At 40.3% G+C, this 25727-nt stretch overlaps 1 protein-coding gene across 4 annotated transcripts in view; it reads left to right on the top strand.

Annotated features, from left to right (window-relative positions):
- Positions 1-1074: 1074 nt before the first annotated feature.
- The window catches only part of ATP2B2 (ATPase plasma membrane Ca2+ transporting 2), a 412410-nt gene continuing 387757 nt past the window's right edge, over positions 1075-25727 (top strand). For 2 of the 4 annotated variants that reach the window (XM_030501304.1, XM_030501296.1), the window contains exon 1: positions 1232-1347. The gene's annotated coding sequence lies outside the window, so the exon portion shown is untranslated. Of the gene's footprint in view, positions 1348-25727 lie in introns of all 4 variants that reach the window. The other 2 variants (XM_030501298.2, XM_030501297.1) reach the window with 2 other exon arrangements.

Raw genomic sequence — 25727 nt, 5'->3', positions numbered from 1 at the left:
ATTCAAATGGTGTTAAGGAAGAACCCAAGATAGTAATCAGAATATAATTAACAGTGTATCATCTCTCAAGCTACCAGGGCTGGCCAGCACTGCTATTCACCACTAAATAGTGGTGGAATATGTCCAGTTTTCCAAGTCAAATGCTACTGTTGTTTGCTGTAGCAGTCTACAGGTGCTACATTCTGTAAGGCAGATGAATCCTTTATGCCAAACAAAAAATCCATCCCATCCACCCAATACTTTTTTCCGCTCTTCAAAATTTGCTTCAAAATTTCACTTCAGCTTTGGAGACATTTGGTAACTAGTTTTAACTCTCATGGTGAAAAGATTATATGGCACAATGGAACTGTTACGAAGTCTAATTTATGTGTAAAACCAGGAACGTTTGGTTGAATACCCAGCATTAACTACTCTGGCCATGTCCCAAAGATACCATCCTCTTTTTGGCAATGTTGTGAGGAAAAGTAGCATCTTGACATCTACACTGTGGGGTATTTTTTTTTTTTCCCACTAATTTTCTAATGCTGGAGTGTTAGTTCCTCAGTCTGTGTAAGGTACATCACCTGTACATCACAATTCCCTCATAAAGTGAAAATATACACATCTTTTCCTGCGGGCCCTGTGACACTGCAGGGTCCTGCAGTCCAGGCAGGACTCTCCATCTCAGAATCGGGGTCAGGCCTCTTCCCCTCGCTCATTTTGGAGAATTCTGACTGAAAACTGAAAGTATTAATAAAGAAGGAAAAAAAGAAGAAAATAAGAAGGTGTTTGCGTTGAGCCTTTGCTATGGACAGAGGTGATGGAATCGGCTCTGCCTGAGGCGGGTCGAGCCTCCCTCACCTGCCTGTGCGCGGTTCCCACCCCTGCCCCTGGCGAGAGGTACATTTTAACGTTAATAACGTGAACGGTATAAAACTGTGTGTGGGGTGGGGGGTACCCGCGGCCCTTCTCCGGCCCCGCTCCCCCGCGGGGCTCTGGGCTCTGGGCTCTGAGGGGTGCCCTGGGCGGGAAGCCAGGGCCGAGGGACGCTTCACCCTCAACTCCCCCCCTCAGAGCCCCGGCGGAGCTGGGCGCGGCGCCGGCCTCTCCCCGCTGAGGGGAGCCCCAGCCCCGCCGGGGAGGCTCGGCTCGGCTGGGGCCGGCACCTCGGCGGGGAGGGGAGAGGCGCTACCCGCCCCCTCCCCGGGCTTCCCCGCTCAGTCTGACGGAGCGCCGCCGCCCACCGCAGCGCAGCGGCCCGGCGCAGGAGGGAGGCGCCGTGCGCGGCCCGACTCCCCGGGCGCCGCCGCTGAGGGGACAGCGGCCGCCTCCGCGCTCCCGGCGGCTCCGCTCCGCTCGCCGGCTCAGGTAGGAGCGGGAGCCCGGCGCGGGGTGAGGGTTGCGGGGAGCGGCTGCCCCCGGCGCTGCCCCGCGCTGAGGTGACCTTGAGGCGCGGGGGGCGGTAGGGGAGCGCTGCCGGGGGTGGGCCCGCCCCGGAGAGGTGCCGGGGGCAGCGGGATGCGGCTGGAGGATGCTTTCGGGCGGTGAATGGGACCGGCGCTGCCGCGGGCTCGCTCCGCGGGACGGGAGCGCTGTGTGGCAGCCCGCTGCGGGTAGAGCCGCCTCACGCTGCCCGGCGGTCTCGGCGCGTTTCGCGCCCCGCGGCTCTCCGGTGACAGGAACGGCGGCGGGCAGTGGCCGCGCTCGCCCCTGCCCTGCCCGGGCAGCCCGGACACTGGGGCCGGGAGGCGGCAGCGGAGCCCGTGCTGTCCCCGGGGAGCCCCGCAGCACCGCCCCGGCTGCTCGGGGGGCTGCGGCCAGCGGGACGCTGCAGCGCCGGGGACGGGCTCCGGGCTTCAGAGTGTGACGCTCTTCCTGGGAATGTTCATTTGAGGGAGTTGGAAGGAGGTTTGTGCCCCGCAGTCCCGTGCCCTCGGCTGGGCTGTGCGAGGCGGAGGGCTGAGGAGGGAGAAGCTCGCCCAGCTCCTGCGCCCTCAGCTGAGCCGGGTACGGCGGGGCTGGGGCTCTGCTCTTTTTTTACCACCGGGGGATTTAAATGTGTGCTACAAGCAGTCGTTTCCAAAGCCCCGCAGCACTCCAGTGAAGCGTTAAGAGCACCGCGGAGCCCGCGGAGAAACCGCGGCCGGAGATAACGTTCCGTAGGTCACCCAGAGAACGCCCGCCGAGGAGCCCGCGGTCCCGGTCGGGTCTGCTGCAGGCTCCGTCACCACCGCCTTTGCTCGGATGCCCTTCCTCAAGGTGTGCTTCCCGATCGTGGCTGAACATCAGGGGCTCCTCTTCCAGAATTCTGACTTCGAGACTGTACTAGAAATAAGAAATAAGGAACACTGTGCTCTGCTCTGTCTCTTTGAAAGAAAGGCCCGTTGTATTATAGGGGGAGGAAACCTCTCTTTTACTTAATTAAATTGTCAAAAAGTTTACTTCTTTCTGTGTATCTCTTGCTGGTCGTTTTTGCTTGTGGTTTTTTTTTTTTTCCTTCTTATTGTTGTGCTGTTTTATCCCATTACACCAACACAACCTAATCCTATGCTAATACTTTCTATTTAAAGTGTATTTTGTGGTAAAGTGGCATTTGAGAAGCATGGGTACAGAGATAAGGTGCTGGGAAGATAGGCAAGTTGAAAGCAATCGTGTAGAGCAGGACTGCTGCTGGAATAAACTAAAATGTAAGTTTATGGACAGTGTGAAAGTTGACACTGCTGTAACTCAACTCGCAGAGAGCAAAGAGGGATCTTTTAAAGGATACTGGTGTATTGTTGGTAGATGCTGCAAGCCCTTGGTTACATAAGCAGCTCTTTGGAACTGAGTGGGACTGCATGCATACGGTTGTGTTCACAAGTAGCTCTTCTGATCCCGTCCACTCATCTACACGTGACTGATTTTCGTGTGGGGACTCAAATAGGATTCAGTATTTTCATGACTCTTACGTGAAGAAGCGGTTGCTTGTCTGTGTCTTTGTGTCTTGCTAACAAACTAGTTCAGCGCTCTTTTTAATGACTTCAGGATCTAATGTTGAGCTCCATTTTCAATGTGAGGATTGCTATAAGTTCTTCCTAGAGCAGAGTTATATGTATTAAACGTTTGGTTTAGTATCGGTATTAACATTTTCACTTTAACTTTTGATGGCATGAATGCATGGTATTATGTTACCTTTAATTCATATTTGATATCATTACCACTTCTGTCGTTCACTCACATGCTATAAATCCAGGACCACAACCTCTTGATTATCTAGGCTATTGAATGTTATATTGATCCAAATTTCTGGCATGTCCCTCTGTCCAGACCATATATTTTACCTATTCAATTGTCTATTTCCTTATTATTATGATTATGCCAACTAAATTTTTATTGGTTTTGATAATTTCCATGGGGAAATAATGGATATACTTATATGATATCCTGTAATGCTGTCCCCTCAATAGGATTCATTTTGGAGGAGTGCAGTGGGGAGAGCGCTGGACCATTACAGTAGCCAGTGGGTTTGGTTCTCCTCAGATAGGTGTTCCTGTCATTCGAGATGCCTCAGGGCACCCCTCCTGGCCTTTTGCATTGCTTCAGAGGGCTGCGAGTCTCCACTGTGTCCCACGTCACAGATCAGACACAATAGGGCATCTCAGACACCATTAACTACCTCTTTGTAGATAGCAGAGTCAAACCTGGTGCATTTGCCTGGTTCCTTATCCTTTGTTAGTTAAGAATAAAGCACTGCAGATCACCTACCACGGTAACTTTAGTGATGCGACTAGAAAGTAGGACTATTTGTCTGAATATAGATAATCCTCTAGCTGCTAGCTTAGGGTTTATCTGCATCAGCAAACCCCACATATTCTGGTTATTTGTCCAAAGCTTGTAATAGCAATTTAAAGCATAGCAAGGGAGGTTAAAAAGAAAATTCTGATACTCAAAATACCCTGAAACTTGCATGGTAACTTCAGAGTAGGTGCAGGACGATGACTGCAGTTGGGAAAAATAATCTGTGTGGACCATCAAGAAAAAGCAGAGTGATTGTACAAGAGTTCAGTGATTGGTTTATGACAGTCTGATGGGAGATGATAGTGGAGGAGATATAGATAATTGGGAATGGGATGAATGTTTGCATTTAAACAAAATTGTGTCACTGCTGAAATCTTTTAAAATAGACATTTGAATGAAGTTCAAAGTTCTGATGAAGCTTGCTGTTGGAATGTGTGTGTCAGACTTCTGTTTGAAAACAGCTTTACATGTAGTGTATGCTGGGCGGTAAGTGTTTGCAATTCACAAAGTTCAAAGTGGAACTTAAGTTTTAAACATGTAAAAACTAAGTAAAGATAAGTATACATGCATGCAAAAGGATAAAATTCTTTGAAATGAAAAAATCTAGAATCTTTGAGAAAGGAAAAGTGAGCATGGACAAGTAATATTTATGTGTAAGAGGATAATAGATGCGACGATGACGTGTCATAGGGGCTGAGATACATGTTGGTGTCTCTATGTTCATGCTACAAAATTATCAGTTAAATCAGAGAGGCTTATTTTTTGCTGAAGCTTACTCTGAAAGAAGTTTCATCCTCCATAAATGAAGTTATTTAGTAGTGAACTATTTAAGACTTCCATTTTATAGGTGTGACTAACTCTTTCACATTTATTAGATGTAATATAGCATATCCAAAGTGATGTGTTGACTGATGTTTTCCTGGGTCACCCCTTGCGCATCAGTGTGGACATGTATCTCAAGGTCATTATGGAAAAGGCCTTGATTTCACATATTTTGAACCCTAGGTTTAGAATTCGTGAATATTTTGTAACATATAAATAAAATCTCTGGGGGGATGCCTTCCACACACTGGATTGTAAACCTAAAAGGCTTTAAATGTTTCGTGGAGGCAGAAGTCACTACATATTTAACATGTACAATAAGAAGTGTATTTTGGAGGGTTCATTGCATACCTTTAAGTGTGCAGAAAAAGACATACTTTCTGAGGAGCCTGAGTTTTGTCAGTCTGAGTGTTCAGGTCAGTGCCCTCATGGCCTCAATAGCAGTTCTCTTCTGGAAGGTTATTTATCTGCAGTTATTTCTCTTCTCTGATCTAAAGGCTTCATTCACATTGCTGGCAGATTTTACAGTCTTTTCATCACTCCCTTTTCAAGGCCATCATCCCAAGAACTGCTCAGCTTCCAGAAGTTGCCCTGTTTGGAGTGCCAAATACTTGTGAGGGCAACGTTGTGGTGCAATTTCTAAACATCAGTGGAAGAGCAACAACAGTGATATTGGGTGCTAGGTGGTACAGATATCATAATACAAGAGCCTTTGCATGAGGAATTAATTGTATAGTGGAATGCCCTTAAAAAATGATAGCACTGTTGTTTCCAAACCTGCTTTCTTCCATTGGTGCTTCTTGTGGTATATTGTCCTGCCTGCATGCAGCAGTCTGAGTACATATATATTGTGTGTATATATGGAAACCATCACATGAGTTTGGAAATTCATTAAGGAAGGATTGATTTTACTTGTTGAAGGGAGAGGATTTGGAGCTGCAAGACCGAATCACGTTTGCCTCTCACAGCCACCAAGCTTTGCAGCAGTTTGACCATGGATATGCATGTCAAGTTTTGAAAAACTTCTGTGGTATGAAGCCCAGAATGCTGAAGCTGTCTCTACTCAGCACTTACATTTCTAAGATTAATAAGTCATTAATTCCATAGTGTTTGGGGAATTAGCTTTAGCCTAGTTTATTTATTAACATGCTTAAAATAACTTGCACTGAACTTCATGAAAAGCATGCCTAATATAAAATCATCCATCAGGGATGAAGATTGCTTAAAAATACTGCAGCTGCTAATGTCCACTGGATATTACATTCATGTCTTCTTAAAATGCTTTATGATTCAGGACTTTTCTGATGAGGAGGAGCTTCTTTTTGTTGGTAGTGAACAGTGAGGCTAACACCTAGCATGTTCCTTTTGATATCTCATCATGAGCAGGAGATACTTCCCAAGCCTCTGCATGGCTTTACTTTGCAAAAGTCACAGTGTCACCTTGAATGTATTTGCTGATCATATCTATTCTATTCTGCATAGTGACTAGCAATTCTTCAACGGTGGAAGCTATTCCCACTAATTGGGAAGTCTTCCATTATGGAAGGTGTGACTGCATTCAGCAGAACACAGAAAATAGGCCCATATATTAGACTACCCAGCATTTCAGTTTTTGTGATGAAGGTATTGGTATTTTAAATCTTTTTGTAAATACTGTTATTATTTAAACAGGATAATAATGTTTAAGAGGATTGAACTATTAGGAATTTTGTTTTCAGGGAACGTTCTCTGTAACCTAAACTGGACACACCCAATAGGCTGATGGGTTCCTAGAAAGTATTCTAACAGGCGTCTTGAAATGATTTTATGCAGCAGTATTAAATGGGATTTATGATAATCAAGAGCAGAAGAATGTTCTTTGCTATAATCAGGTAGATTTCTTAGCAATTTTGTTGATAACAATTGCTGAAGCTTTAGATAAATTCAGTTTATTAAAAAAAAATTTATCCTTTGTCATATGAGGAACTAAATCTATGCATTTTTAGGTGCTGGCCCACAGTCATAGTAAAAGCCAAATGGTAGTTTTGAGAATAAACTTACGCAAGAAAAACTAATTGGTGGCAATATTAGGTGTATATACAACTGCTTTGCTGCACTGAACTCGTAGTCTTAAGTTCAAATGCAGTTTTAATGCACTGCGTTAGTCCACAAAATCTACATGTTCACATTTTTCTACTGTGTGAAGTATTTTACTAGCTTTAACTCAGTTTTTTGTGGAGGATTAAAAATAGAAGACTGGCATGAGTTTTGGCCTATAAATAGTAGAAAGTAATTACATGAAGACGAAATGTCAAAATTGTATCTGGAAAAGATCTATTTCATGTTATTGGGTTTTTCTTAATTACATGAAGTACCAAGTATCCAAAAGCCTTGATAAAAACTAGGCCCCTTTTTGATTAAAACTGCAAATGACAGAAGAATCATTCTGCAAGAGGTAGAATTCTTCTTGAAAGGTTGAATATTCTGAAACATGAATTTGTTATACACTGTAGCCCTGCTGGTGCTGTGTCAAGTGCTAAAGAATATGAGAGCAATAAGAACAAGGAAATGCCATTATGGTCAGTGAGGGTTGGTGTTGAAAGGTTTGTTTCCTCCAGAAGATACAGTACTATGTTGCCTTTTCTGTGACCCAAAAGTGTTCCCGACGTATTTTCTTGGCACTGCTAACATTTATTGCTCCCCAGCTAAACAAGGTGACAAGACAGACTTGCATTTACTGTGAATTTTCTTGTGATTGTTTTTTTCCCTTTCCTTTTTTCGACTTGAATTTTGCAAGTTTCTGGACAGTAGAGAAAAATGGAAAGGTTATTTTATGTGTTACACATCCTGGCATACACCTTTTTCTAAACCACTGTCGTACTGTTACTTATAATCTACAGTGGCTTCCAGATCCCTCCCAGCAGAACTCAGCTTAGCTTCATTTTGGATTTTGGCTTGATATCTAGATGTGCACTTGCTCTGCTTACAGGTTACTCTTCAACAAGTTCTTCAGTATATGAAGTTTTATTTTTAATTTTCATCTTGTCTGCTTGTGGACTGAAGGCAATATGAACCGTACCTGCTCACTCCGCAAACATTTTACTCTACTGAGATATGTTAATGTATACAGCCAGCTTATGTGTGTACAGTGAGATGTATTCTTGCAGTGTGCCATGTGATATTGCATTCCATTGACAGTGAATTTTAGTAATCACTTTTAATTTGTGTGGTTTGTTTGCTTTTTAAGAAGCTGTGCACACACTAAGCTGTGATTTTGTATCAGTCCTTACTGTTCCATGAAAATGTCATGTTGGACAGTTACTGAAAGCCTTACTGGAGCCAGTATAAATTGCCTGTTTCTGGCTTTTCCTTCTTTAGCAGGCTGGTTAGCATATCAAAAAGGACATTAATTCCTTTGATGTTTTGATTATTTTCAGGGGCTTAATACTTCAGGTGCTTATGTGATGATTTAACTTGTTTCAGCATCCTCCTCAGTATAAGAGGGAGGTGGACTGGTTTGCAGATTCTTGGATTGGTTTGCAGTTTCTCGCGTTAGACTCGCTTTCCTTTTGACATTGCATACTATTTTTGCCTCTCCACAGTCCTTTGGGAACGTGACCCTTCCTTTGCGCATTATTGAATATAATAGCTAATGTTTGGGGATGGCTTCAGTAATTCCTTAAGTACTCTGCAGTGAAGTTCAGCATTCTCTATCAAACTGAGTATGTCTGGCTTCTTTCAGTATTTTTTAGCCTGTTTTTTCAGGCCTGCAGTCCTCTCTCCTTGGTAGAAAATTTTTCACTTTTCATTATCCTTTAGATGGTGACATTAAAAGAATATGAAGGATATATCAAATGCTTCAGCTTTCTCTTAATCATCTGTTATTTTTTCTCCTTTCCCATCAAATCCTAGAACCTCTGCTGGTCTTTGTCTCCCACTTATTTCTGCTATATTTATAGATCCTTTTCCCATTGCCTTTTTATTGTCCCTCATTAGTTGTTGATTCTTTTGTGTGTTGGCTCATCTGGATCATACCCAAGAGGTTTTGGCCATTCTTTTCTACTTGTTCTTTGTTAAATGCTCTTGTTTCACCTTTTGTACAATCTCTTCTGATAGTCAAAGCCTTTAAAGACTCTGGATGTAACAGTAATAGTCTCTTACAATGCTTCCTATATTCCCTCTGCACTGAGATAATCTGTTGCACTATTTTATACAGGCTGTGTTGATAACTGTTTTCCTGAACTCCTTGATCATACCTTCAAGAGATGTTACAAATCATTTGGCTGAGTTCGCTGAAGTTGCACCCCCAAATTCCACTTCTTTTTTTGTGCTGCTTTCACATCTTCTTTCAATATGCTAGTGAATTCTTTTGACTTGTAACAGTTGCTTGAAATGTATTGCTGCCCTTAAAATCTCAGCCAATGCTTTCGTATTAATCAGAATAAAATACAACTGCAGTGTTTGTAATTATCTTCCATGTTCATACCATTATCTTGTTAGCATAGCTCCACCTTGATAATATAGCGTGTTTCTTCCTCAAGGGAACAGCAAGAGAAGATTAAAAAACTGCATGTATATGATGGCTGGGGCATGGGATGGGGGAACTAAGATTCTATGGTTTTACTTGCTTTGTTAGGGGAGGGGAGGGATCTGGAAGCCACTGTAGATTATAAGTAACAGTACAACAGTGGTTTAGAAAAAGGTATATGCCAGGATGTGTAACACATTTTCTGCCTTCAGTACAAGTTGCTTGTCTTTGCTGGGCTGGTTTTTTTTAGATTAATAGTTAAACTGGTATGGTATACACCTCACCTGCACATTTCAAGGGTTAATTCATCACTATTTGTAAACCTACTGAGAATTTTGGAAAGAAAATGCTGTTTTAAGTGCAAAGCACTATTTGTATCTGCAAGTTATTTCTAATGTTATTCAAAAAGACTATTAAAGCCACTTACTTAAGTAGAGGTGAAGTGTGGTTGGTTCTACATATACACAACCAACCAAGTCTCCTCTCTGTGTGAAGACATTAGGGGTTTTTAGTGGTGTTCTTGCACGCACAGTTCTGAGAACCAGTGCATTTTGAGTAGAAGAACCTGCCTGCAACAGAATACCCTTTCCGTTAAAATTTCATCTGGCTCTATGAAGGGAATTTCACATTTGTAAAGTTAGCACCAAATGCTGCGTTCTTGTTAAGAGACCATTTCCAAGTAACAGTTATGGCCTGATTGTCAAATAAGTTATAGATAACACAGTAGAAATATTTAATGTATTAAGGGCAGGATTTTGAAAGAGGAGATGAATGGAAGCCAAATGGAATTTTACGGGCAGGATTTTTATAAAGGTGGGGAACGGAAGCCAAATGGAATTTTTAAGTCCTGTTGGCTTGTCAATGGGATTTGTGCATCTGTAAGTTGGGTGTTTTTGAAAACTGCACTCTAAATTGGTGACTAATGGAGATCTTCCTATGATAATGGCTTACAAGTTACCATGAATAATTCAGCTGCAGATTACTGGAGTCTGATTCAGTACCTCTTGAAAACGACGAAAAGTTTCTTTCATTGATTTTAGTGGCTTTGGGGTTATGTTGTTAGGGCACTTTGAGGAAATAATATGCTTTTGGGGCATAATTTTGCCCCTTCCAGTGCATGTAGGCAGCCAGAGTTGGAAGTAATGAGTTACAAGAGAAATGGATGATGGAGTTGATGCTGTTGATGTACAAGTATTTACGAGGAGGTATAAGATCCTGTTCCCCGGAGCACAGGAAGAATCAGGCGAAGTGAGTTTCTCTCTGCCAGCTTTCCATAGCAAAAGCTCAGTGGTGGATTTCCTTGGGAAGGAAAGTAGGAGGTGGGCTGCGCAGTGGCTATTACTGCTGTGCAGCATGGGCTCTGCATCAAACAGAACAGCAGCAGTGCTCTGCCTTCCCTCCCAGCCTCCCTCCACCAGCGCACAGGCACATCCGATGCCGCAGCCTTCGCTGTTACGCACCACTGAGGAGCTGGCTGTTTTCATCATTCCTTCTCTTTCTCTGTCTTTTACTGTCTGCCTTTCCTCTTTCATTTTAGCACTCTCTATCCATTCTCAAAAAATATCTAGGTGAATCTTTTACCCTAAGCCTTTTGAATTCCTAAACAGCCTTATATTTGATACTGCTTTGGATGGAAACATGCCTTTTACAGCTGTTTTAATAGAGGGATGTCAGTTAAATCTATCTGTTTTAGCCAACCAGATTTTCAAGCATCCCAGAAGCACAGCACTGTCTTTGGGTAATCTGTGCATAAATACAAACCCAAGAAGCCCTATGTATATATTTGGGGGGGACATAAAATCTAGAACAGAACAACAGTGGATCGTTGTTGTTGTTAATAAAGCAGATATAATATTTAGAGATTTTTCAGGAGATATGGAAGTTTTGTTATATCAATATCTGTGAGGAGAGATTAGTTAATCAAAACAAAGATTCGTGAAATTATGTTCATTAACACGGAACACTGATCTGATAGGTCTACATCTCCTGCAATGGAGAGAGATATGTTTTCTAAATCAGAATACAGAGGTACTGGTGTTGAGCTGGAAGTCGTTGGGAAGTATTTTTGTCTTCTCACACCACCACTCAGTGCCTGTTAGCAGCCTGCCTCTCTGCAGCAGCAATGAGTGTACAACACTGATATCTTTTCAAGTTGAATAAAATCTGCTTCAGACATGACCCTGCCTGAATTTCTCTGTCTGTGGAACAGAATATTGAATGCTGAAGGACGTTTGGAGAAGTGGAAATGAACACTTAAGGGTGCACATGTTATTGTTTAGTTCCTGTATGAATGCTTTCTTCAGTGCAGGCAGGGGAGGAAGCTTTTTCAACCTGTTATTATGTATGACTTCTGGCTTCATAACTTTCCTATGATTCAGCCTATTTTTTTGTTGTTGTTGCATATTTCTGTGTAAATATGGTGAAAGAAATATGATATTGGAGGAGTTTATGATATCAATTCTGATTTTAAACCTATGACTTCTGGAAGAAAATTATAGCCCTAAAAGCTTCGCTGTGTGAGGGGAAGGTATACAGAAGGAAAAGCCATAGAATGACTGTGAGTGTTGAACAATAAAACCGGAACAAAAAGCTTTCTATAAATAGAAGCACGGTCCTAGTTCAGTGAAGTACTTAAGCATATGCCTAAATCCCTCCTTGTTCCACAGAGCACTTACGTGTGCATTTGAGTTGTTTTGAAATAAAGCATTAAACGTCAGGCGTAAGTGCTTTGCTGAATTAGGAGCTGTATCTCTGTAGACAGACCTGAGGAGAAGGATGGTTTCCCTCACGGGCAAATTGTGTGTTGTAAGCATTTGTGGCATAATATTTTCTATGAAATTTCTGACATTGTACACTGACTAGTTAACTTGGAGAACTATTGAGCATTGAAGTATTAGAGAGTAATTGTGTTCTGATATTCCAAAAATCATGTTCTTTTGTTGTTTGCAAATTGGTCAGACTTAATGATAACTGCTGCCTCTGTAGCAGTAGGACCTGTATTATCTACTAAAGTGAATTTCCAGTTTCTTAGTAAAACTAATACAATGAGGATTTTCCTCATGACATCAGCATGAAGCAGTCTGTACTCAGGAATTCGGAGCATGGGCTTCTCAATCCAGGTGTCACAGTTAGCACTCTGTCAGGGAGTTTTCATATACGTTTTAGTTCTCAATTTTTGACTTATCTATATAACAGCTCTTACAAAGGCTTACTTTCTCAGAAAATATTTAGCATCTATTTTCTTACAATGAAATCTAGTTGACCATTTCGGTATTTCAGAGTATTAGTCACTTTTGAAACTCTTCTGCAGGGATCCTAACTATTGACAGCTATTTTTAGTGATCTTCTCTCTGAAAAGTCTCCATGTAATGTTAGCTGGTGGTTCTGATGGCTGGCTGCATCCATCAGAAGGTAATACCTAAAAGGTGTGTCTCAATCAGGCTAGAATAATGGAAATACAGTGCATCCTGCTTTGTTATAGCATGCACATACACAACTAACCAGGCAATTTTTTTCATTTGTATGAGTATGGAGGCTATAGAACTTGGGATGGAAACTTCAATGTGTCATTCCCTTGTCAGGGATTCCAAGGTACAGACTTGGCTTTTGAGAAACTTGCTCCAAGTCCCTGCTCTGATTGACAGCACAACTTTCACATCTCACGTCACTCAAAATTAGCCAGACCAAGGATTCCTCGAATGTATTTCAGTATATTAGTTATGAGAGTCACCTTCACAGCTAGGATACCTTTTTACTTTTCTTTCAATGGACATCTGGGTGAAGTAGACAAATAATGAGTAGTTGGACTTTTGATAAAATGAAGTTTTGATCAAAAAATTTTTAATGGATCAGAATTGCCGTAATGATTTGGCAGACATATATATGTGGCAAGTGGATCTAGAAGACCACTGTCAAAAATAGTCTTTGAAGTACTGGGACTCCTTAAAAAGAAGTCTCTACAGCTCAAGTCATACCTACTGCTAACTGCTGATCAGTCACAGTGCTAGAGCACACTGTCTCTGCTTTGTTTACTTCCCTGTTTCTCTGTTGAGCAAATCTGCATACCTATTTTGTGTGTGTGTATTAAGTCCCTATCAGGAAGAGCACAGTGTAAGAATGGTTAATTCAAATGTTACACATCTGAGCTGATTAAAGAAATTCTAATCTGCATCTTTACTTAGGAAGTTACAAAGTAGTTTCATAATTTAAACCAGATTGAGTCTATAAACTCGTAATAAGCTCATATAAGTCTCGCCACTGTAATAAAGCTGAAATATTTCAGTTGTATAATTAAAAACACCCCTCTGTAAATATTTGAGTGAATGTCCCTTGTTGCTTTACATTACATTAGATTAGAGCAGATATAGCTTTGAAGAAGTGCCATTTTGATCTGATTCAAAGGTCAACTGTTACGAATCATGTTTAATGTCATGATGTTCTCTTATTTTGTGTGCTGCATTTGGCACTTCAAGTTATACAAAATGAGCTTTCTCTGGTTTGAACTTCATACTGTGTGAATATCAGTTCCTGTAGCAAGGATGAAAATACCCATTAGAAACAGGATCAAAAACTAGGAAAATCAGTCTGCGGAATGACATATAACTTCAGTTAGAATTAATGAAGTTATATCGTACTGTGTGATGTAATGAAGCAGGTTGGTAGATAAGACACTAATGAGCTGGTCTTTGTGAAATATGCAGGCTGAGTAACTTCCAATAGGATATTGATGTGAAAATGGCAGATTAGATTGGAAGTAAACTGACGAAGGGTTTGATGATCTAATGTTGAAATGAAACAAACCAGTTTGGCAAACTATAACTCTCTATCAAGCTTCCTCTTCAAAACACTGCAAATACATTCAGCATTTTTAATGAAGTGCTCAGGAGCTGTTTTGTTAAGGTAGTGTGGCAATTAAATTTTTTAATCATTTAGTCCAGTGATGGTGCCAGAGGCATTTAAATCTTGCCTTTGGGAGAAGGAAAAATGTTTTTAAGGTGTACATCAAGTACCATTAGTAATTTTAATTACCAAAATCTTATATTTTTTGGTTAAGAAAAATATCCAAGAAACTGAATCACCTTCTATTCCTGTTAGGAAAAAAAACTCCAACCATTTTTCTGAGATAGGATGTTGGTGTTAGAGGATATTGTGAGTAACGTTGAACAAAGCCATCATGATTTTTAGTAAACAAAAACATATAATAAAGGAAAAACTAGCTGGGAAACATGAACAATCATTAATTCCTTTGCAGTCCCTTCTTTGCATTTCTCTGCAGAGAGCTTTCAGCACATTTTTAACCTAAGCGGGGCTTCATCAGCTGGATGCATTCTCTCTCCCTTCCTCCACCTCCTTGGGAAATTGAAATAAAATTGCATTGTGCAGCAGATTAGTAGTGAGTTGAGTAATCAACTTGCAGAGGCAGTGGTGACCTGGAAGCTTGGTTCTAAGTTCTCCCCTGCCCCCCTGTCCGGTACTGTGGGGTTTTTCCTAGATGCTTCCTTGCTGCTTGAGATGACCAACAAGTGAATCTGGAAATGCACGTAGAAGCATATGCATAGGAATGTGAGAGTAAGAGTGTAATAAGACAGGGAAAAAACTGATCTGTCAACTCAGGGAAATTTATATTCTTATTCCAAATTCTTCCTGAAGGTGGAAGGCAAGTTTCCTTCAGCTGTGTTCACGTATCAGCTACTGTGTGTCTGTGACGGTCTCATACTTTAAAACAGGATGGGATTGATGGCATCTTTTCATAGTCACTTTTCTCATTCTTATGCAGTAGGATTGTAGACAAAAGTGGTCAAAATATCTTTGTTCTGAGAAACTCAGAGTATTTTAAGTTGTGGGATGTTTTTTTACTTTTTTTTTTTTCAGTTATCCAAGATGTTTTTTAGCACCAGGGTATGGTAGGAATTGAAGTTCTTCACACATCAGTCCAGCTGTGGTAATCTTTGCTGTATTCACAGAAATAACAAAACATTCTTTGTTATTTATATGAATAGCTGTTTGAGCTCATCATAATGTAAAGGCATATATATATAAACACAACATAGATTAAAACTATACTTCATAAGATACTTATTAATGTGCATAATAACATCTCAGCTTTCAGAGGGACAAATAATGTATGCAGAACTAGGAATTACAAGGAACTTCAGCAAAGTGCTTCCTATATAAATATTTGTGAAACCCTGGCCAACTATAAATAGTAAGTAAGTCAGGCTGCAGGCTGAAAATTTGATCTTAGAAGACACCAGTTTTGGTGAGGATGGTACTAGAATTCTGTAGCATATGAGCCACCAAATAGGTGTGCTTCTTATAAATGAGAATTTGGCTGTGATGATACAGTCAATTTATTTAATTAATTTACTTTTCTGTTTCTGGCACAAGTTTTTCTGTCCCTCATCTCCATGAGATGTGATTGTTTCCTTACAAGTTGTGGTCCCTGGAGTCAGATAATATTGCAAAGTGGTATTTGGGGTTTTTTTTAACTTTCCTTTAGCAGAAAAATAAAAAAATAAAATCCTTCATAATTGTGCAGAAGAAAAGGAAAAAAAAAAAGGAGAAAAGAAAAGAATAAAGAAAAGAACCCCCCAATTTTTTCCTTTGCCTGCTTCTTCGTTTTTGGAAGGAGGGACCTGACGAAGACTTTTTTCAGTTTCTTAGTAATGATGTCTACAAGATAATGCTGGGGCTGCTTTGGAAGCCAGTTCTCTGCTACAGTAGTCAGCATTAATACAGATGCATGAAATTTCTAGTGTGTAACACTGCCTTTTGAATGTTCAATTGAGAGTGTAAAGTAGCATTTAAACTCACTGGGGCAGGAAGTCCATATAACGTGGAGTATCCTGTTGCCAGCAGGTTTACAGGCACAGAATGACTTAATGAACCTGAAAAGAGTGGCCCAAAATGAAGGAAGTGCATGTTAAGCCTTGATATGACGGTGCCATTTTACTAGAACAGAGTACAGAAATCAAGTGGTACCATTTGGCATTTTCTTTTGTACTTTGTTTTGGGTTTTTTTAGCCAGCTCTTTCCTCTAGAAATTAAATCCAAGTTCTATTAGATAAGCTCAAACTTAATACCCATTCTTACCAGCTATGTTATATGGAATTCCAGTGAGGTTATGGTGAGTAGAAACTGGTGTTAGAATAAATCCTCCAAACAGTAATTCTAAATGTAGGCTTAAACTTTAAGGAAGTCACCTTTGCTGCTAGACTAATTTTAAACAATATCTGATACACACAAAAGACTTTTTAAGGAACAGTAAGGTTATAAAATTAGCTAGTCCCAGATGACGATATTCTGTAACCTCTATTTTCTGGGCAGCCTCAAGAGTGAAGGGCACGTCGTCTGAACTAGTTATTCAGCACAGCACAGTGGACTTCTGTGTACTCTTGTACTGCAATATGACATGTATCTCTACAGACAGCAGAGTGCAGTGTATTGTGTGTGTTTTCACTGTGAAAAGTTCCAGGTCTAATGACTGTGCGAAGTGGATGAAAGCATAAGAAATCAACTCTATACCCAGAGCTCTTTCAAAAGAGCATGCAGGGAAATCCTTGACTGAAGTAAGACTCTCGGGTGCCAGAGAGTGTTCAGTGACTGCATTTCTCAGAATCCAGCTTTACTTCCCCTGTGCTATTCTTGGGAAGTGAAGAAAATTGGCATTTAGGGAGTTTGGATTGAATAGGCCGCAGGAGCTGGCAGTACTGGTACCAAGCAACCGGGCAAGTGAAAGTTGTGGTACAAGGTGGGTGAAAATGTTGGAGTCTTTTAATCTCAACTCAGACAGAAGTTAGCTCAATCGCTTCAAGTATTGGATAAAAATGAAAATAAGGCCATGGATGTTGTAAACCTTGTGAAAATGTTTTTGTTGAATCATTAATGTGACTAAGTTCTGAGGAGGAGAAGAGGAAGAGGCAACTGATGAGGCAATACCTTCACTGGCTGTCATGCCTCAAACACCACAAAAACCTGCACAGAAGCAGAGGAGAGTGGTAGTGGTTTATCTACAGGGTTTGTGTCTTGGTTTTTTTGTCCTGCGAAACTCAAGATGGGCAACTGTGTATGAGTGCTCTATGGGGAAAATGGCAAACAGACTTGAAATCAGTGTAGCGCACCCACTGTCCTGTCTGTGTGTCTAGGCTTCCTTCAGGTAGGGTTTCCATTTAGTGTTCTGTAGACTGCAGACAAAATGCAGATAAAGGCAAATTCATCACTGCATTCGAGTAGGGTGGGCATGCTCACTCTTGGGATATTTCCTCACTGTTTCTATGCTTTTGCATAATTCAGCAGAAGTGTTTTGCTCATCTGATAGTGTATGAACTTACAGCCATCACTGGACTCACACAGGCATCAGTGGACCAACAGGAGGTGGATATGCAGCATAAATTAAAAATTTACTGCCATGTTATTACACTAGAGAAATTAAAAGTAATATGAATGTTATCTTCTACAGATAATTAGTGCATAAAATATACAATAGGCAAAGTACTCATCTGAAAATAAGCACTGTTACCAAAGGCAGTAATGCTGCTAAGCAGAGACATTAGTAGTGGGAGTCAAAAACACATTTGAATTTCAAATGTCTTTTAGGAAACATCAGTAAGTTATTCTTCTTTTGCCTACCCTACTGATGACATGACCTTTTGTAGTTCCCATATAGAAGCAGAGAAGAAAACAGTTATTCATGAATAGTAGGGTAGGAACACAGCAATTAAGGCTGAATGCAATTCTGAACTATTGAATATATATAAAAAAATTGTCCATACATTTTAGTTCCAATGGTAATCTAATCTCTGAGTCTATTCAAAGGGACAGCCTGTTCTCCTTCTTCAACAGGTCTTACAAAAAATAACCTTTCCTGTCAATTTCTGCTTTTCAGTGTGCATTAAGTACCTTTAATTTTCAGTTAAATTCCTCGTTATTCGCCTGTTCTGAAGATGAGCCATAAACATTTATAAAAGGTAATTATAGAGACATTTAATTGCTGTATAAATAAATGCTTTTGAACACACACACAAGAATTCTCCATGGAGTCACTTATATGTTTTAACTATAAAATTCGTTGTCTGCTGAGTAAGTGTAACTGGCTGGGAAGTACAGCCAGTGCAAAGTTAGCAGAGCTTTGGAGGTGGTTATAAATCTGTCAGTGACTTTTAGCAGAGGTTGTAACCTTGGTTTGTTCAGGACTGCTCTGTTTTCATTGCTAACCCCTGCTCAGGGATTCTGAATGTTTCACTGCAGCACGGTAAAATTTAGAAATGCCAAGTTTTAAAGTAAATGGTGTGAATGAGAAGAATAATTACTTGTATGAGCAGAGAAGATAAACTTTTATGAATGTATTCAAACAAGTCAAAAGCCTCATGAATTACAGTTGCCAGGACAAGGCTGTGCTTCTGGAAGAGTTACGATGTATTAATTACTAACATTTCCTACATGAAAGATTTAAGGGAGCCCAAACCTTGATGTATTCTGTCTCTTTCTTAGCTGATCTTTCTGTACCGTTTGATCTGTTCTTCTGTGCTCTTTGATTTGGCAAAGATAACTGTGTGCGCGTACAAACACAACATCATTTAATTACAACTCAGAGTAAACGGTGGATGTGTGCATGTACATAAACACACACATGCTGTCCTCGGTGGCATTTAATTACCACCCAGAGCAAACAATCTTTCTGTTTTCTGTGTCCTGGGGCACAGAAGGAATGATTTCTTCTTTCTGTTTGTTTTAGGGGCAGTAGGCTAAGTATTTCTCTGAAAGTTGTCATTTCATATCTGACTACTGAATGAAACACAGAAACATAATAGAAGTGACTGTGAAAATTAGAAATCCATTACACTTTGCTGACATTTAAATATCCCGTGTGTCTCCTTTGCATCTTGTTAATATGGTTGACATTTACGTATACAGCATGATAATTAAAAATTTGATCTAAGATGCTACAGAAATGTAATGCATATTTATTCTTTGCATGTGGACATATACCTTCACAGATGTGTACTTAGCTTTCTGGTTTTGTTATTTGTTTTGAGTTTTCATAGTTTTCTTACGAAAGCATTAACAGAAAGAATAAATATAGTCTAGTTCTTATGAATTGGAATGTTGTTTAGGCCATTGAAGTGGGGAAAGAGACCTCCATCAATTTACCAGTAAATACATGTTTAAAGTAGAGAACCAAAAATAAGATTAGAAAGTGATCACTAATTGGCATCCTGTTGGTTGGCTCAGCAAGAGGCTACTGAGACACAAATAATATTTATGCAGTGCCTGGGTACCACTTTAATAAAAATGAATAATGACTGAGCTGCCTTCTCATCCTTGGAAATGGTCCTTCCACTCCTGGGTTGGAGGCATGTTTGTGTATCAACTGCCCTCTGGGGTATACCTTGGCTGTAAGTAAGTAATAGACTTCAAGCTGCATAACCTTTTATCCTTGCTGAAATATTAATTATTTTCAACATTCCAAACTATGCACGAAGGAGTACAAATGCTAATTGTTGAGGAAGGGAGGAGACTGTAAGAGAAGACCTCAGAAGTCGCTATACAAAGCAAACTTACTGCAATTTTGATTACTTGTGTGTCTCTTTCTTAACTGTTTCCTTGGCCTATGCTTTTTCTGTATACCTAGGTAAGAGCTTAGAGGCAGTTTCCTGTTGATGGCATCAAAGACAGGGAATCAATTGCCCAGATTTTCCCAGAGGAAGCTGTAAAGTCTTACTGTCTTGCCCTTTCAGAACTACCAACATTTAGGCACAGCAGTACTTAAAAAATGAAAGACCTTTCCTTATTTATCCCTGGTGAAGTTCTGTTTTCAGCTTAGAGAAAGTGAACACACCTGAGGCCTGAAAGATACCTCATAGCTACGCCTACCAGCACAGGTGTCAAGTAATAGGGGTGTTCTTATGTTAATCATCTGGGCACCTCTGTTGTAAGAATCCTACCTGATGATTTTACACAGCGAGCAGGAGGACGCTTGCATTCCACAGTGGACTAAAATCACTGTGAATTATTCCTGAGCTAAAGTTGGTAAATTTTGTTTGCTTTCATATTTTTAGTGGCCGAACCAAATATTTTGCAAGAAACAAAACCAGAATTGAACTGAAACAGCCATTATAGACTTGTTGGCAAAACAATGTATAAGGCTTTGCTTTTCAGCCTAAAATATTTGCCAGCCCAATTAAAACTAAATGTTTTCCAGATTTTCTTAAAATTAGGTAAATTTTGAAATGAAAACATAACATTATGAAAATATTCAGACATGAAGCATTAAAATGTCAAAAAAAAAAATTTCACTTTGGTTTATAGTCTGAAACTTTTGCTCTCACATTTTTTCCAGCTTAGCCTCTTGGTCGAATAGGACTTCAAATAATAATTGTTTTTAGTCATGACCTCCTTCCTACTCCTGCACTCCCCCACTATCCCCAAGACACACTCAATTTTTCCTGCAGCTTGCTGGCTGTATTATTACTGATCCCATTGACTTCTGCAAAATGTTCCTCTGCTAAGTGAATGTCATCTGGAGGAATGACACGCTCTTCACTGAGGTTTTCAATCGACTGCAGTTTGACTGACTTCTCAAGAAAACTCAGTCCATTTACTTCCAGGATGACTGCATGAGAAGTGATATGGACAACCCCCTCCCTAAGTACTGAAAGTAGGAAAATCTGAGAGGTCTATATTCATTTGTTCATATTCTACTTCTCAAAATGGATTAAAAATCTAAAGCATGTATTATTTTTAGGCTCATAAAGAAAAGCACACATGCATAATTCAGAATAGAGTAGAACTGTGCTCTGTGGCTTTCATCTAAAATAAATGTAGCTATTTCTTCATCCAGGGCATTTCCCACCATCTGGTTATTACAGTAGATTTATACGCTATTATATGATGTATATAGTAAAAGCAAAATATGTCCTATCTGATAAGTAGTCTAAAAGCTTCTTTTGTTTCTTTTGCTGTAGTTGTTAGAAATTCTGCTCTTGCAGACTTGGATTAAAATTGTTTAACTTTGGAAGAAATACTTAATGAAGAGTTGCCAAAAGTAAGTTTCAGGCAGGGGGATATCAGTGCAGAGGATGAGAGAAGGTGCCACACAAAGCTGTTAGTCATACCTTAAGTACAGCAGTGGCTATGTTGCTCAGTGATGTTTCCTGTCATTTGCTCTAGAAGACTTTTGTATATCTGTTAATCATCATTCCTAGTTTTAAATGCAAAGTCTCTCTGCTTTGATCTCCTTGCTCTCCCACAGCCCTGCCTAACGTAGCTGTTAGGTAGTTTTTCACAGGCCAAAATTATTTGTCAAAAAATCCAGAGAAAATGGATCGTCTGCCCACAAATTTCTTATTTGCATATTCATCTGGGCATATTCCTGGCTCAGGCTTGGCTTTTCTTTCTTTTCCTTCCATTAAAATCTTCTGCTGAGCAGTGAGCTCATTGCAGCACTTTTCCTCTCTCCATTTCTTCTGGAGAGGAATCGCCTGTGTAAATCACTGAAATGGCATCACTGATTGCTACAGTCTTGTAATGTAGCTGGAACCTTTACAGTGATTAATCTTTGGATCTGCTCAAGGTCTCCAAATAGGGAAGAAAGGAGAAATAGTTTGAATTATATAGAGAAAGTTTTGCTGTGAATTCTCAATACTTCTTGAAGTCCATTGACTCAGTGTTGCAGCTGATCAAGATTAGCTATGATGGATTTATTTTTTTTATCCAGCTATCCAGTTAATTTTGTCTCCCAGATGCATGGGAAAGATAAGACCAGAGTTTTGCTGGTGCATTCAGACCCTGCGGGTATAGTTTACTGATATCCAAAAGAAAAGGGATTTTGTTGCAAATCTGAATCTCACAAGAACAACAAGGGATAAATGACTTCTCTAGAAGATTGAATTTTGTCCAGTAAATGTTTTGCAAACACCTCTAAGCCCAACAGAGAGGAGGAAGGAATACCAGCTCTCTGTATCAGATAATCCACAAAATGTTGTGGTAAAATGCCTGTATGATTACCTCTGTGTTGGAAGGTAATAATAAACTAAGGGAACGGAGCAACTGAATAAGGGCAGCATAGCAAGGATTGTGTAATTTTCACCAACCTCACAGTCAGGCAGTGGCAGCTGTTGAAAACCTTCCTGACACAACGGTGTGGTGGGCAGTGTCTGCTGCAAGCAGTGGCGTTAGCTCGAGTCACTGCTAATACACTTCTAGTTTCACAAGCATTTGAAATAACCCTCTAGTGTGCCACGTCTGGAAGTAAGTCATCTCCAAAACAGAACACCTACAAGATAGGTTTAAAGACCTAAAATTCTCATCAGAGCTGTAACCAACGTCCTTTACTTATTTGCCAAAAGTTTTTAAAACATGTAAATGTATTTCCCCATTTCCTCTGCCTGCTCACTGAAAAGAATCCAGACTTCCATTGCCAGTAACGGAGAGAGGGGGGAACTGGATCTGAGGCAAACAAAATGTTTTGGTGAAATAGGATTAGTTCTTAAATCTCAAAAAGCTTGTGGAGTCATGCAAAACAGAAAAGAGAGGTTTAGCCTGCATAGAAACAGAATCACATGAGTGCAATATCATTAGACTTTCACTCATGTGACGTTTGGTTGTTGTTGGAGACAAATCTTTGAGAAAAGAAGTACAGTAGTTTTTATAGGTAAGGAGCTCAATTTCCTTAGCTTTTTGCAGTACATGAAATACAATAACTGCAAGGGGGATGAAGTGGGAATATGGCAAATGCTCTTCTAATTTGGCTGCATGTGTATTTTCTTTAAACAGTGAGTTCGTATTTTTTTATTTAGGGGAGTGTGTTGTGTTTTGTGGCTCTCAGCAGGTGCAGCGTGTGTCACTGCTTGAGTTTCACAAGTAGTTCTAAGAGAAGGACAAGGCATGGGGAAAATTGCGAAGATCTGCAGTTAGTAAAGTCTGATCTTGGGGAGAGGTGCTAGAGAGAATGAGGTTTGACTGTCTGTATATAAGAACTGCGCAGTCGCTTCATTTTCTTGCAGACCTCTTTGAATAATTGTCCACATCCACAGTGTGTGTTGAAGGTTAGAGCCTTCATGGCCATCAGCACCTGCAGCGTGGTTTGTGTTCATTGTGCTCTGCACAAGAAAGCATGAAGGATGTAGTATACTTCCTGGGGCTCGGATGCTCTCATTTGCTGAATGAGTGCTGTTTGCATTTGGACTGCAGAAATGTTTTACCTTAGCAGGTTGCCTGTAGTTCTCTTGGTGTTTTTGAAAACCTGAGGCTTGCCTGGAATAAAGTCTATTGCTTCACCTCATTCAAGGGAGGCACAAAAAAAGTAACATTTTGTTTCCCGGGCTAATGCTGCATGTCCAAATTCCTCAATAAAAGACAGAGGTGGTCAGTCGCGTTGGAACTAGACTAGCAAATGCAATGATTCCAAATCAAATTCCAGTGTCGTAGAAGTCTGAGGGAGTTCAAGTGGCAAATCCCCCACAGAAAGGCTCTTTTAGAAAGAAAATTCTCCTGGTGCTGCCTACGCTGTCTCTTTGCTGAGGCTTTTAGCAGCTCTTGAAGGTGCTCGCATTATGTATAGGATCAGAGATCAGACAAAATATGGATGGGGTCAGTGTGAGAGGTATCAGAACAAGCATCTTGTTCTCTCAGCACTTCTTTGCACTTGAACTTTTCCCGGTGTAACCTGGCCATCTACACTGCATGTGTAGGGTTTGTGTGCTGCGAGCCATTCACCTCTTCAGCAGCATTCTGGAAAGATCCCTCTGCATGAATTGACCTCAGTGCTCTGAGATATTTCAGGTATGGTAGTTCTGCGGTGCAGAGTCATCTCTTCTTCAGCCTCTTGTCTCTGAACTTCAGAGAGAGCTGAGCTATGGTAGGTGTATTTTGCTCTTTTTCATGATCTTGGTTCAAAGTGTGAGTGAATAAAGAGCATTCTGGTCAAAACATGTCTCAGGTGGGGTTCATAAGACACAGGAAAAATATGGGACAAATGAAGTAAGGAGTAATTCCTGCATGAGCATTGTCACTGAGAAAAGGATGTTTAGAAGTTGCTGTGCTTGGGTTTTGGTTTTTTTTTGGTTAAAATTCGGTTTCTTGGTATTAGTATATAGGAGACCACCCTTCTTAGCAACCCTGCCTCAATCCAGGGAAAAGTAAAGCTCCCTAAATCACACTGTCACCTAAGCCAAACGACATATTGACCCCAACATGAAAAATGGTAATACTTAGCAGCATCAAATGCTTCCCAGGTACTCTTCCATGAGAGTCTGTCATCTTTCTGGCAAGTGGGGACATAATGATTGCTTTCCTTTGCCTAATAGGTTGTACTTGGCTTTTCAGTCCACTTCCAATTTGACAGAAGTCCACATTACAAAAAATACTCCCTGCGTGCCTTCTCCTGTGCCTGCAGATACAATTTTCACTTGCACTACCAAGGATTCAACATGGATGCTTTTCATCCACACTCATTAACGTGAAGGAAATAATGTTGTGATGGGAATGTGATTTATTTTTTTCCTAGTGCATTGTACAGTGTTTTCCTAAACTATATGAAGCTCCTATGCACAGCTTCTTGTAGTGCTCCAGTTAATCTCTGTTGCCTTGTCTTTATGCTGACACCTGGCCCATAGTGGATAGAAGCTAATGTCTTCTGAAATACTCTCAGCAGGTTTTCTACCAGAGGCAATGAAAGTTAATGGTGTTCTCTTCTGAAACCCAAGGTAGCTTCTGGATGAGGTTGAATGGAGCCCAGGGAATGGACTCATCATCACCCCATTGCTTGTATTTCAGTGATATAATTTTTATCAAATGTAATTTTTGGAGAGATATTTTTGTTTCTCTTTTTCAGTAGAAGCAAAATACAAATATAAAATAGATGGAATACAAAGTGATTGAGACAGTATTGTTGAAGGGGAAAAAATGTTTTCTCTGGTTAATAATTCTTACAGAAAGGTAAGTCAGCTTAAAGGAAATCAGTGTTGCGTTGTTAAATGAATGTTTTATTTAAATAAAGTAATGCCACCAGCTACAAATCACGTAGTGAGTCTGCCTCGAACATTTTTCTCTTTGGGTAGACATGACTGACTTATAAAGGCAGAAACGGTTTATTTGCATTGATCCCGTAGTACTGACTTCAAGCTAAGTGCCATCTGCTTTGAGTTTAATAACATTTATTTAGATGGATTTCACATGATTGATGTGAAGCTTTTCCACACCTCACAAATATTGAGGCTTTTCCTACTCTTGTATGAAGACCAGATCTCTGAAGTTGCTGCCATAGTGGCCTGAACCAGGAGTATGGTTAGAGAGCAACAAACATGTACAGCCCTCATATCAGATGAGTAATTGAGCAGAACACAGAAAAATAGCTTTTTAAAACAGAGGACAAAACCACTGAGGTAGCATTTGTCAGGACAGGTATTGAATGGAATGGCTGGAGCTCACTTCACTAGTACATGAACAAGCAGTTAATTACCAGTGGCTTGTAGCTGGTTTCTGAGGCAAGGTAGTGTCATGAAAAATCAAAACACTCCAAAATTATTCCAGTCAAAATGGTAAAAGCTTTTATTTCACTGAATGATCTCGAACAGGAAAGGAGGTGGCTTGGTTTTTGCTCGTTAGTGATTTAAATCAATAACAGCTGACTTGAATTGGGTCA

Source organism: Strigops habroptila, chromosome 11 (assembly GCF_004027225.2).
Source record: "Strigops habroptila isolate Jane chromosome 11, bStrHab1.2.pri, whole genome shotgun sequence".
Lineage (NCBI taxonomy): Eukaryota > Metazoa > Chordata > Aves > Psittaciformes > Psittacidae > Strigops > Strigops habroptila.
This window is presented reverse-complemented; position numbering and strand designations above follow the sequence as displayed.